This window comes from Labrus mixtus, chromosome 13 (genome assembly GCF_963584025.1).
Source record: "Labrus mixtus chromosome 13, fLabMix1.1, whole genome shotgun sequence".
In the NCBI taxonomy this organism is placed as follows: Eukaryota; Metazoa; Chordata; class Actinopteri; order Labriformes; family Labridae; genus Labrus; species Labrus mixtus.
In genome coordinates, this window is record NC_083624.1 from 25,788,212 (window position 1) to 25,800,389 (window position 12,178).

The following is a 12,178-nucleotide window of genomic DNA, read 5'->3' on the forward strand; positions in this document are numbered from 1 at the left end:
AGGAGAATGAGTCGAGTGAGGCACTTTTGGTTGGTGCCTTTGGGCTGAGTTGGTCAGGCTCAGAAAACTGGAAGTTGTCAGCGTTTTTTTATCAAGGGTTTTTGAGGGCACACTGACAAACTTGGGTTTTGAAACTGATCCGATTGCAGGTGTCAAAGGGCAGACAGTTTACCTGGGATTTTGACACTGATGCACTGAGTGAGACTGTGTCACTCTGTCCTTAGAGACTTAGAGACCTCATCCTCAGTCAGAGAGGAGAATGAGTCGAGTGAGGCACTTTTGGTTGGTGCCTTTGGGCTGAGTTGGTCAGGCTCAGAAAACTGGTTACTGAAGGTTGCAACCTTTTCAGTAAAATACGAGGCAAACATGTCTGGTGTGAACAGATCGGAGGGTGGAGGAGAGGTGGTTGAAGCAGTGAGTTAAAAGCAGAAAACATTTTTCTTGTTTCTGTGGCATTGCATATCTTGTTCTGATAATATGTCGTCTTGGCCATTTTCAGGCTGGAGGAGAATGAGACAAGTCTTTGCTTATAGTCATTGAGGTCAGCGGACTGTTTGGATTTTTGCCATTTTCTCTCTGCTGACCTCAGCCCTGCTCTTTGCTCTCTTATGACTTTCGTGAGCCATGGGCTAGGGTGGGTTTTGCGAGCGGGTTTGGACACCAGAGGGCAGAGTTTGTTCAGAGATGAGGCTACTGTGGAGCAGAGTATGTTTGTAGCCTCGTCTGTAGAGACTGCGGTAAAGACCTTTTGGACAGGCATGGCAGCCAAAGCCGTCAGTTTTCCCAGCAATCGTTTAGAGAAAACCTCTGACAATGTAAAGAAAACACCAGAAAACCCCCAGTGCATGGTGACACAAATTCAGGAAAAAACTAAAGACAGTAAGCACATTCAACCTTTAAATACCCCAGTATCAATATACTGGGTCTGGCTCTGATCTGAAAACTAGGAAGGTCTTGTCAGCTAGGTGGGTGAATCGAAACTTGCTTTGAGTAGATATTGATAGTGGGTCGTTGTCAGGCTTTGTTTGGACTGAGCACTTAAGTTTCATTCTCTGAGCATCAACAGGAGAGGCAGTTGACGCGTGTCACACCCTCTGTTGATTGCAAGCTGAAAATCTGGGGCGGGATTTTCTCAAAAATCCAAGCTTAAAAGAGTCTGAATCTGAAACTGCAGCAGAACAAGCTCTGATCTGAAAACTAGGAAGGTCTCTTCAGCTAGGTGGATGAATCGAAACTTGCTTTGAGTAGACATTGATAGTGGGTTTCGATTCTCCCACCTAGCTGACAAGACCTTCCTAGTTTTCAGATCAGAGCCAGACCCAGTATATTGGTACTGGGGTATTTAAAGGTTGAAAGTGCTTACTGTCTTTAGTTTTTTCCTGAATTTGTGTCACCATGCGATGGGGGTTTTCTGGTGTTTTCTGGTCAGAGGTTTTCTCTAAACGATTGCTGGGAAAACTGACGGCTTTGGATTTTGAAACTGACATTGACATTGACATCATACAACAACCTTAGTCGGTGTAACTATACGCTGGGGTTTTGTGGATGTCAGTGTTTTTTCCACGAGTTGGAGTTTTTTTTCTGATGCACTTGCAGGTGTTGAAACCTTTTTTTGAGACTGTGTCACTCTGTCCTGGGGTCTTTCTGGTGTTTTCTCAAGGGGTTTGGAGTGCAGACTGACTGCCTTGGATTTTGTCACAGATACAATTTTAGGTGTTGAAACCTTTTCCTTATCCGATGCCACATTATTAAGAGTTTTAAAAAAAAAAAAAAAATTCTGTGGTACTTGTCTCCCAACTCTATTTTCCAAAATGTGTCCTGTAGAAGATGGCAAATCTGGGGAGAGAGTCTTCAGTGCATTCTTTACCTCATCAGGAGATGGCATACAATGATTACAAAATCTAAGAAACCCTCAAATTGATTTTTATATTACTACTTAAATTACTCAAGTGACTAGCTCAGGACACCAAAAATAAGTCAACTTAAATACAACACATGATATAATGGAACAGTAGCTTACCCCATAGCTCGTGGTGTTTGAAGATGATGATCTTGGGATCCGTTTCTGGGTGAGATTCTCGATAGCTGATCAATTCTGTCAAATACTAAAGTAAAAAGTCAACGATGTTGTTTGGTTGTGAGAGACTGACTGCTCTTGTAAAACAACTCGCTCTGAAGTCCGTTTTGATACAAACTCTCAAAATTAATTTTTGAAACGGCGTTTCTGGCTCTGAAAGAGGGAGGAGACCTAGAGAAACTCAGGGTTCATTGAAGAAAACCTGCTCCTGGTCGAGGTAAAGTAACCTCTCCCTCTGAAACAGGCTGGAGTTACCCCTCTTTCTCGGGTTTGAGTGACCTCCTCTTTTGAAACGGAATACCCAGAGTTTCCCTCATTTCAGGGTTAACTGACTCAGAGTTTACACAAAACCTTCTTTCAGAAACGGGCCCAATGTCTGTAAGTGACTGCCTCAGAGTCAAACAATGTTTCTCAGCAGTCACAGGGGATAATATACAATCACTCTTAATGGATGTAAAATCTCCTAACCTCTTGCCACATCCACTGCAAAAGTTCGGCCGTACATTTTCTGGGAGCTCTTTGCCACAATTTGGGCAATACATCATGAATTTTAAATATCTCGCTTACTTCGTTGACATTTCTCTGCCTGGCTCCCAAAAGCGTATGAAGCATTTACTTCCGGTTAAAAAGATGGAAATTGCGTTCGTCCAATCAGTGACGATCCTTGTCGACTGCAGGTACCTTTTCCGTTAATGTCATTGTGTTTTTTGATTTGTGGTTGTGTTTTTTGATTTGTTGTTGTGTTTTTTGATTTGTGGTTGTGTTTTTGGCTTTGTGGTTGTGTTTTTTGATTTGTGGTTGTGTTTTTTGATTTGTTGTTGTGTTTTTTGATTTGTGGTTGTGTTTTTGGCTTTGTGGTTGTGTTTTTTGATTTGTGGTTGTGTTTTTTGATTTGTGGTTGTGTTTTTGGCTTTGTGGTTGTGTTCAATCTATATGAGCCTATTATGTTATTATATTTCATTTTGAGCTGTTTAAAAGTCGATTTTCTTCTGCTGGATTGCATCTTAATGAAAATAAATTGTATAGGTTTAATAGCCTACCATTCCATCAGTTTTGACCAGCAATATTTTTATTCTGATTAAATATTAAATTAATAGACTTTACGTGCTGACGCGAGCAGCTGTTTTCTCTTACACCACTTCTCTCTCCTTTGCCGCTGTTCATATTCGCCGTAGCCTGTGGCCACATGAAGATATTGATGTATTCCGAGACGGTTAAAGTAGGAGGATCTCTTTTTTTGTCACCTGTTGCCATGGTGAATCGTAGAATCGGGGCTCCATTCATGTTGGCTCGTTGTGGTGCACGCGCTGAACACCAAGTGGACATACTCAGAGTTGATTTAACTAATTCAAATCTGCTGATCTGAAACCGAAAACTCAGTTTCCCATCTGAGGGTAAATCAACTCAGAGCTCAGGGTTAGACTGAGGATTTGTTGAACTCTCTGTCAGAAACGGGCCCCTTATCCGTTAATGTATTTAGATGTTTTCAAACCTTGGAGACGGTTCACACTTCACGGTTCTTGTCCTGATTTTAGCTCCTTGTTTTTTAATTTGCTGTGTCTTTGTTTTCATGGCTTACTCTCATTCGAAAAAAATGACAGTGTATTTACTAACAAATATGATGTATTCTGCATTTTGTTCCAGCAACATTTTCAATACATAAAACAAATACCTTTGAGGGTAAAATACTGGTGTGTACAGATGTCAATTGTGTAATTTGTTGTGAATTATTTAGCTTGTGACTTCTGTAGCATTAATGCACAGTATCTGCTGTTAACATGGCATACTATACAAGGAAACTGTCTACTAGTTACACCCCTTCCAGTTACCAAACCTGAAAATTGAAAGTACCACATTTGAGAATTTTGGTAGATCATCCTTTTATTAACAATTAAAACCCTTTATGCCACTTATATGTCAGTTCACAATTAAGACTCAGTAGCATTTCCCAAAATATAATCACTTACAGTCCAATCAGTAATGTATGTAATGTAAAGCCATCTCCTGCTAAAGCACAAACATTTTTTCTCAGCTATAGGTTTACTGTAACATGGAATCTATATATGTGCTAAGGGCTTCAGTATAGTCCATATCTATAGCCCAGCTATTTTGTGGCTGCTGTAATCCATTTTGTTCCACAGCCTGTTGTAGATAAACCTGAATGTCAGGGTCACCGCATGAATCAATTGTTTGCCTGGCCTCCGGAAACACATTTAGTTCCCTGTCTTCAACAGCAAATCCACAGTCCCTTGAACCAAACCTGCAAATTCAGACAATTATAGAATTATGAAAGGGTTTTTACCAAGATATTAGAAATGTAGTTTGAAATGGCCATTGTTAATAAGATGTGTTTGCTTGTTGATCTACAGAAATGTGAAAGTAAACAAAGGCAGGACAACTAGCCTATAAATTATATGAAATACTATAATTTACAAAAATATACAATAATCCAAATATAGTTACGAGTGCAGTGCAATTTGTTATAATACAATATTCAGTTTATGATCATTTAATCTGAGTTGATGTGGATTACCTGTGAGGCAACAAAAAGAGTTCGTTTGGAATCCCTCCAGGACATGAGTCAAGTCTGGATGGTCGAATCCTGTGCTTGTTCCAGAGGTCCGTACATTCATCCAGGTCTTTCTGCAGAACATTACTGAAGCAGAATCTCAGTAAGCACTGGTGTTCATGGCAACCATTGAAGTCCAGAGTCTCCAAACAGGTCCATCCAAAACTGAGACCTAGGAATACATTACAGTTTTTTCCAATTGCTAACACACTAAAATGACATGCATAGCACAATTATTTAAACTGACACACAGAGAGCAAAACCTCTTCTCAAGTCTCCAAAAGTCTAAACACATTTTCTGCTTTACACACATTTTGCAATTCAAAATGGCACTTTTTAAATGAACACGGTTCTCTGCACAAGACAACAATCTGAAAAACACTGCCATTCAAAATGAGCTAATTGGCCAATGTATGTGCCACCTGGCCAAACACCTCAACGGTTAATTGTTATCACTTCAATCAGGAAGTAAGCACTATGAAAAGACCACAAGTGAACATCTTTTTTTTTTACAACAACAAGGGAAGAGGTTGCAGAGAGAGGAAGAGGGAGGGTGAGAATGAGAGGGGGAGGAAGAGTGAGAGGTAGGGGTAGAGCTGGTAGAGGAGTTCATGGCCAAAGAAGACAACAACTTTCAAATGAAATCAGAGCAACCTTAGTTGATCATGTCATCAACCAAAGGGTGACAACACGAGAGGCTGGACAGAGATCAGCCCAACTTGAACCGAACTGTACTGGTATATGTAGCACTGACTTGTTTGGTGAAAGTTTCAACAGCGTGTGTGTGTGTGTGTGTGTGTGTGTATATCTGTAAATATTTCTGTGCATGTGAACAATCTGAAGAATTTTCTACAATTCGAACTATTTTAGTATTATAGCAAAGCATACTAAAGATGAGAGTGCTTTTCATTATGCCCAACAGTGTGTAGTTGGTTAGACAAAAATCTGTTAATATGAATGAAGTGTGTGCCATTTGGTGCAAAAGTTTGATTTTGATAATGCTATATGTAGTTTTGGTTGCAGTGCTTCATTTTGCAGGATATATGAGGTATTTTGCAGTTTGGGTGTGTGGTTTTGTGAATTGTGTTAAGTATTTTGATAAAACCAGCCTAGTTTGCAAAATTGTGTTTTAGCAATTGGAAAAAACTGTAAATGCAAAGTTGTTGTTTTTTTTGTTTTTTTTTACACACACGCGAGGAGAAATGTTTAATTGATTGAATAATCTAGAGGGCTGAGATGAGGAATGTTATCAGCATTTTAAAGAGTGGTCTGAAAAAAAATTATTCATAATAGTCACCAGTTTGATCTGATCATTAGGCAATACATAGTTACATACCTTCCTCTTCTGAAAAAGGACCACCATGACTCGATACGCTGATTCCCTGTTGATGAGCCTCCATAGTAGTCCGTATGTGCATGGCGGAGGGCACATTGTGTTGCTGCAATTGTCCCATTTTCTGTTCCGAGGTCAGTTCTTAATCTCATTGGGATCACACCAACACTTTTAATATACAATTAATATAATTGTGCGCGATGACAGATGGGTTGTTGTTAGTATTTCCACAAACAAGCCACATTATTCTTCTCGACAAGCCATCTATACATCCTGAGAGGGCTGATCCAAAGGGTTTCCGTTTATCATAGCCATCTGCATGCCATATGTAGTTCGGACCCATGGAATGATACGTGCGTCTTGTAAACCTCCGGCGTGTTCTCAAAGCCGTCCCATGTGGATTTAGTTGTTTCAACAAGCTCATTACTATTTCTCGTTTCACACGTAGTTTGTGTTTTTGTTGAAGAACTTGACACATAGTCCGATAGCCGAAGAGTTGCCCGGGTCCCTGCAGCTCAGTCTGAATGGCACGTCTCACCTCGGCTAGTGGAGAATAGTTCCGTCGTCTGTACAAACCTGCTTCTTTTAAACGTGTCTTTAGCGTACGGATACTAATTTGAATGTTGTGAAAGGTTGACAGCATATCCAATATCACCTCATATGTATGGCCTGCATCAAAATGTTCTCTGAGAGTAGTAAGTCTGATTCTCCGGTTTCGCTCATGTTTTTAAGTCAACTCACGGAAGCAGCATGCATTGTGTTTTTTGATTTGTTGTTGTGTTTTTTTGTGTTTTCTTATTTGTCGTTGTGTTTTCTGACTTGTGTTTTCTTATTTGTGGCTGTGTTTTCTTATTTGTTGTTGTGTTTTCTTATTTGTTGTTGTGTTTTGTGATTTGTTGTTGTGTTTTGTGATTTGTTGTTGTTGTTGTGTTTTGTGATTTGTTGTTGTGTTTTGTGATTTGTTGTGTTTTGTGATTTGTTGTTGTGTTTTCTTATTTGTTGTTGTGTTTTGTGATTTGTTGTTGTGTTTTGTGATTTGTTGTGTTTTGTGATTTGTTGTTGTGTTTTGTGATTTGTTGTGTTTTGTGATTTGTTGTTGTGTTTTCTTATTTGTTGTTGTGTTTTGTGATTTGTTGTGTTTTGTGATTTGTGGTTGTGTTTTGTGATTTGTTGTTGTGTTTTCTTATTTGTTGTTGTGTTTTGTGATTTGTTGTGTTTTGTGATTTGTGGTTGTGTTTTCTTATTTGTTGTTGTGTTTTCTTATTTGTTGTTGTGTTTTGTGATTTGTTGTGTTTTGTGATTTGTTGTTGTGTTTTGTGATTTGTTGTGTTTTGTGATTTGTTGTTGTGTTTTCTTATTTGTTGTTGTGTTTTGTGATTTGTTGTGTTTTGTGATTTGTGGTTGTGTTTTCTTATTTGTTGTTGTGTTTTCTTATTTGTTGTTGTGTTTTGTGATTTGTTGTGTTTTGTGATTTGTGGTTGTGTTTTGTGATTTGTGGTTGTGTTTTCTTATTTGTCGTTGTGTTTTGCACTTCAGGGCCACCGTAAAAGCAACAGTCAATCCAGTAAAAGCAACTCTGGCAGGCGCACCTGGAGGCTCGTTCATTTGACCATACACTAGCGCTACCTGGAAGCATTGAGACAAGAATCGAGGAAAATTTAGCATCAAAGTACCCTTAAAAGCTGCCACCGGAGTATCACAAAAGCTGAAATTTGTTTAAACAAATAAAAATATGTCAATTAGGATGTCACCTTTGATGTTGTGTCCTTCAGGTTCATGACACCAGACTCAATCACTTCATGGTACAAGTCATTTCCCTTACGGGTTCGTCCTCCCACTCCGGCAAACACAGAGTAACCACCATGAACCTTGGCCACATTGTTGATCAGCTCCATAATCAGCAGTCTTACAGACACCAGCACCACCAAACAGACCTGGAGGAATATGACACACACAATATTCAATTATCATGAAATGGATGTCTAAAAATGTGAGTTCAGAAAGAAAAGAATCCAAGGTGTAACTCCACTGACCAATCGTTCCACCCTTTGCATAAGGTGACAGCAGATCCACCACTTTGATGCCAGTGACCAGGATTCTCCTGCTCCACACTCATGTCTGTGAATTCAGGGGCTTTAGCGTGGATAGGGGCAGTTCTGTGATATTTTTTTTCAAATATCAAAAACGAAATCCTATAAGAGCACTTTAACCAGCCAATTAGAATTTTTTTTCAGTCCTGAATGAGTATTTATTTACTAAAAAACTTCAACTTCAACCAACCGTCACTGTGAATATACATATATGTATATATATATATATATATATATATAATTTAATTTAAATGATCAATATACGCACACTTATTTATGTAAATACTGTAATTGACATCTTAATTGACCCATCTGTCACATAACTGCATTTTACTTATCATGTTACTTCAGCATCTTCTGCACGATTCACCACTGAACTGTTTCATATTTAGTCTTGTAAATATTAGTCTTTTCTTATGATGTTTATTGTTGATATTTAATGTTGTACCTGTACATAAGAGAGCACAGTTCACCCAAGTTAAATTCCTTGTGTGTGTAAGCATACCTGGACAATAAATCTGATTCTGATTCTGATTAATGTTGGTGTATACATGGGAAAATTTGACAACCAAAACATAACTCCGGCATCATGACAATCTCTTCAACACTTACTGTTTGGTGGTAATTGGACCCCTCTCATCAATGGGTTCTCCAATGACATTCATGATTCTGCCCAGGGTCTCAGGGCCCACAGGGTTCCTGATGGGGGCTCCAGTGTCCAGAACCTGCTGACCACGGACCAGACCCTCTGTGCCATCCATGGCAATTGTCCTGACTGTGTTTTCACCTGAAGAAGCAAATGGGGAGAAACATTAAAGGTGTGTTCACTTGCCTAACAAGACATCCAAACATTGACTTGCTCAGCATTATTCATCCAGATGCCACAATTCACCCAGATGCTGTGCCACCTCGAGCACCAGCCTGCTCTCCCGGCCAATCACCTCCAGTGCATTGAGAATGCAGAATGGAAGGCCTTCATTGAACTGGACATCAACCACAGCACCAATAACAGCAACTATGTGACCATTGGCCTGAGCAGCTGGGACAACATCACCTCTGAAAGGACAAATACCACAACAGGACAATGACATAAATCTACTTATTCATAAGAAAACTTTGACATTCGAAAGCGTCGACTGGATATGAGACATCATAATATCTAACAGCGTGTAAAGCCTCAAAGTATGCATGTGGTACATTACATTAGGGTATACAATGCAGCATGAGTGTACTTACACAGCATACAAACACATCTCCATATTGTATGTTTAAAGATCTTACTGGCGGAAGGTTTTAAGAGGAGGTGTATCAAACCCTACTGACTCGAACTGCGATATTTGGAATGGTCACTCATTGGAGACACACAATACTAACTACAAGGTCTGATTTGTAACAAGACGCACACATATCTGCGTATTACCTATTTACGTTTCTTAAATTGAAGAAGGACACATGCATACTGTAAATGAATGGGGAGACGCTTACTTTAAGGACTGAGCCACAGAGTGTACAAACATTTTCGTTAAAAAACAATTCGAATTGAAATTTTACGCTGACAGCCGGGGCAAGTTCAAAAGTAGTTTAAACTCACCTAAAGAAAGAGCCGTATGTCTCCTTTTAAAGAGTTTAAAGGTTTTACAGCCTGCAGAGCCCCACAGCTCCCAACATGGTTAAAGGTGAGGGCACACACGGCTACGGCTGAGTTTATACTTCCAGAAGCCGGTTCTGAGCATGCGTTGTTTGTTGTATTTGATATACCCTTACTTACCGAGAGAGGGCAGCAAAAACGAAATTATAGAAGTAGGATATCCTGAATATCTGATCTTGGATTTTTCTGTCATGCTGCCCCCCGACGCTTAACACAGATATTGCAGTATAATGTTCATGTAGGCTTTTGACATGAAAGTGTACATGGTCATTAAAATATTACATGAAAGAAATATATATCACTCAAAATAAAACTGCACTAAAACAAAGGCAAGTTAGTAGACTTACTTTGGGCTTTAAGCAGTGTAATATTCTTTTAACAAGCCGTGGACTGTATGATCCCTTCCAAATTTTCTAACCTACCTAACCTGGGGAAATTTCGTAACTGCTCCAACAGGGAAATTTCCCCAAATGCTAATATTACATTGTATTTAAAGTTGTTGTACTTTATTAAGAATTTAATGAAAATGACTACATATCAGAAAAAAATATAAAAACAAGTACAGATCACCTATGCAAGAGGCCAGTTTTTCTTATTTCAGATAGATTTGTGTATTTCATATTCTTTTAATTGGCCAATCAGATTATGCGTAAAATAACTTTTTAATGGCATATTTTCTCTGACATTATGGGCTTGAACAACCTTTTTCCTGTAATAGAAACAGAATCAAGTAGAGCAAACCGCAGCCAAGAATCCCTTTATTTATATTGTGTCAGTTAGATAGTTTAAATGCATATTTATTCACTTTTACAAACCTTGTTTATATTTTGCAGCAAATTGTAGTAGTTTAAAATGTTTCATTCACAAATAGGTCTAAGCTTTTGTAATCTCTAGAAGTCTAGCATAATAGAAGAGATAACAAAAAACTCTGTCAGTGAGGGAAATACATAAAAGACAACCTGTCTTTACAATCACTTTAACAACTAAGAATTGTAGCTGCAGCTAAAGTAACTCTATGAAAGGGTGTCATTCATCGTATGGCGATGGAGTGGATTTTGCCATTTAGCCATCATTCAGTGCAACATTCCTTTGTGTCAGAAACGCTCCTCTAATTACTGCTTGCCTGCAGCTTTGCAATACAAAGCCTCGTCACCTTGAACACAGTAGACCGAAAGCGCCATGAATCCTCAGCACGTCTCTGAACTACACCAGGAGGATTATAGTAAAAGGTCACGTCGGCTGGTGGTGGTCAGATGGCCATCTTTTAGGGTCTTTAAGGTGAAGAACCACCTACAGCTTCTAGTTATACATTTTCCAAACGATATATTGGATGTCACTCACCTACTGCAACCCCCTTTACATACATGGATAATTAAAGGGAAAATCACAATAGCCACAGTACTAAATCTTTATCCTTACTAGCACATGAGGTTACTGTTAAGACTTTCTGCACACTCCAGAGGACATTGACACTTTTTTAAGAAATATTGATTTACCACATTTAGATGAAGACCAAGCAGTTACTCTTGATAAACCATTCACAATAACAGAATTCCATAATGCATTAAAACTCATGCCAAACAATAAAGCTCCAGGTCCTGATGGCTTCCCTGCTGAATTTTATAAACACTTCTGGAATATTAGCACCCATTTTCAACAGATTAACAGCAGAAATCAGACAAACATCTAAACTTCCCACAAACATGAACACTGCTTTAATATGCCTCCTACTCAAACCCGATAAAGACCCCACCTCCCCATCAAACTACCGTCCCCTATCCCTCATCAACACAGACACAAAAATTATCAGTAAGGCACTGGCATCACGTATAGAAACAGTAATTCAATCCATCATCCACCCAGGCCAAACCGGCTTTATTAAAGGAAGACACTCATCCAGTAATCTACGCAGACTCTTCGATCTAATCAAATATACCACCCTCACAAACTCACCAACAGTCATACTCTCTTTGGACGCTGAAAAAGCATTCGATAAAGTTAATTGGGAATTTTTATTTGCTGCACTTAAAAAATTTGGTTTTGGAGATTCTTTTATTCACTGGGTGAGGGTTCTTTACACAACACCTATGGCCACAATCACAACCAATGTAATCACTTCACACCGTTTCACTTTGCACAGGGGCACGAGACAAGGATGCCCACTCTCTCCTTCGCTATTCGCTATTTTTATTGAACCACTTGCTGCAGCCATCCGCCAAAAACAAAGCATCACAGGAATCAAAACACAAAATATGCATCATAAAATCAGCCTTTACAATATGCAGATGACATTCTCCTTTATCTACAAAAATCATCATCATCCGTACCTAAAACCATTAATCTCATAAACACTTTCTCAAAAATCTCAGCCCAAATAGTTGGGATGTGGCAGCGAAAACCTCACCAAACTCCCTGCGCATCGCTAACATCACTTATTTAGGAATTAATATTTCCCCCAGGC

The 12,178-nt window shown here is 39.1% G+C and overlaps 1 pseudogene; it reads right to left on the minus strand.

The window, feature by feature from the left end:
* Window positions 1-7,718: 7,718 nt before the first annotated feature.
* On the minus strand, window positions 7,719-9,586 carry LOC132986529 (ATP synthase subunit beta, mitochondrial-like; annotated as a pseudogene).
* Window positions 9,587-12,178: the final 2,592 nt, after the last annotated feature.